The following is a 2,467-nucleotide window of genomic DNA, read 5'->3' as shown; positions in this document are numbered from 1 at the left end:
AGAGCAGCAGCAGAATGACAGCAGACTGATGAATCTCCATGACCTGGTGAACAACACAAACATCAAAACATCTTCTACTGACATTTGACAGTTTGGGTGTGATTACTGAAGAAAATACTGATGGGACCCTTCCTTTGTTTTTACTTGCACATATCTTTGCTTTAACCCAGCTGTGCACATTTTTGCACATAGACTGTTTTGTTTTTCTGTAAAAACAAAACAAAAAACTGTTTTTCATTCGCAAAGTGGTCCTCGCATTGCAGGGGTACATAAATAGCTTCACAGTGTTCCCCGGACATTTATCTACCATGTCCATAAAAGAGGGCTTTTATAAAATTGCCGGTAAGACTGATAGGTGACATCACATGAACATATTTACTTTTATATATTCACTTTTTTTTCTCCCCCAAAAAAGCTGATTTCACTTAGACCACTTAAATTATACAATACAGTACGTTAATATTATTGTAAATCTTTGTTTTTATTTTTTTATCTTATGATAGGATTCCCTAGAGAGTCATAGGAGCAATAGACTGCACACATGTTGCAATCTGCACAGCTCTTGGAGAACATGAGGCAGATTATGGGAATAGAAAGTCCTTTCACAGCCTCAATGTTCAGGTAGGTGTACTATACACTCTAAAAAATGCTAGGTTAAAAAGGGACAAACCCAGCTATTGGGTTGTTTTGACCCAGCGGTTGGGTTCAAAACAACCCAACCGCTGGGTCAAAACAACCCAATAGCTGGGTTTGTCCCTTTTTAACCCAGCATTTTTTAGAATGTACATGCAAGACGATTTTTATTTTCAGTGAGATTAATCATTAACACATGACAATGATCTACTGTACATTTCATCTACAGATGACTTGTGATCATGAATGCATGATCACAAGCTTGGATGCAAAATGACCTGGCTCAGTGCATGACTCACAAATTTTCCGTGAGTCTGTGTTGTGTCAGCGTCAGCGCTTTGAGAAAGGCAAGTTAAATTTGGAACAATACAAAACAATTTAAAGTGTTCATTTTAATTGACAAAGCAAAACTTATACAATTTTCCCCTTTTCTGTTCTGTGACAGGGCTTTTTGATGGCCTGTTGGTAGGAGACAGGGGTTATGCATGCCAGAGATTTCTACTAACCCCCTATCCTGACCCTCAGACAAGGCCACAAAACCGCTTCAATGCGGCCCTCAGTAAATCCAGGGTCAAGATCGAGATGACCTTTGGCATCCTAAAGGCACGTTTCAACTGTTTCACGTTTCAAGATTGTAACGGCGGTTAAGGGTGTCACCAGAGCGGGCATCACAGATAGTGGCTGCATGTGCCATTCTGCACAATATAGCCACTATCAGAAAGGAGCGAGTACCACCACAAAACCAGCTTCTCCCCGATGTAATTGACCCCATCACACTTGACCACCCAGCTGGCGCAGCTGTCAGAGATGCAATCACCATACAATATTTGACTTAATAAAAGCACATTGAAACTGCAGATAGGTCTCAAATGGTTTTATTGTTTATGTGGCTAGGGAGGGAGAAAGAGAAAGTTGCATTAATAAGTATTCAGTGTTCATACTAATGTGTTGCTTGGTTTAGGATGTTCACATACTGAGATCTGTTTTTCCAGCTGTTTGATCTCCAATTTAATTTCTTTAATTTGGAGGCTCCTCAGCTCACAGTCCAGCTCCTTTAATGTGCAGTCCAATTCTAGGCTCCTTTTGCAAAGGGCCCTGACTGAGTCAGGTTCCACCTGCAACAATTCCACCACAAAAAATCATTACAAGTTTTCTTAAGGCAAGTCAAATCACAAATGGCATGACTTAATATAGGCACAGAACTGGCTGTAATTTATGTGAAGGGTTTAAAGCATTACCTTGTTCACATTCCTTCTGAAGCCCATTGAGGTAGAGGCCTCAGTTTCTGGGGCAGGTTGTGAAAAATCCTACAATAAAAGAGATAAGGGCCAGTCACATTTGTGTGACACATTCAAATGTGTGCCATAAAAATAAATAAAGTCAAATGCATTCACCTCAGCAACGGTTTCAGAACACACAGAGAGGGCGTCTTCGTCATTTGCGTCACCCTAATAGATAAAAGTAAGCAAATGTAAACCATAACTGTTGTAAAGCATATTCATAGTGTTCCGTCTGCTGCATGGTCACCTCTGAGTGGGAGACTGTGTAAACGTGTGCCGGCTTCAACAGGGACACTGTTTCCCTCTACTGCAGGACATACAGTCAACCACATGTAACACTTTTAAAAAGGTAGTAATGCATTGCACACATACCCAGTGTCACTTGCTTAGGTGGCCCTCCCCCAGTTCCCTTTCATGGGAACTTCGAACTGCGTCCTCTAGGTTTCTCATAGCGTCCCCTAGAGGACGCAGTTTCTCGTTCCCTACTCAGGGAACCATGGTTACATAAGTAACCGGAGACGTTCCCTTTCATGGGAACTTCGAACTGCGTCCTC

At 41.5% G+C, this 2,467-nt stretch overlaps 1 pseudogene; it reads left to right on the top strand.

Annotated features, from left to right (window-relative positions):
• The first annotated feature begins 236 nt into the window (after window positions 1–236).
• On the top strand, window positions 237–1,469 carry LOC107712168 (putative nuclease HARBI1; annotated as a pseudogene).
• Window positions 1,470–2,467: the final 998 nt, after the last annotated feature.

This window comes from Sinocyclocheilus rhinocerous, unplaced genomic scaffold, assembly GCF_001515625.1.
Source record: "Sinocyclocheilus rhinocerous isolate Xijiao unplaced genomic scaffold, SAMN03320098_v1.1 scaffold748, whole genome shotgun sequence".
NCBI classification, from domain to species: domain Eukaryota; kingdom Metazoa; phylum Chordata; class Actinopteri; order Cypriniformes; family Cyprinidae; genus Sinocyclocheilus; species Sinocyclocheilus rhinocerous.
This window is presented reverse-complemented; position numbering and strand designations above follow the sequence as displayed.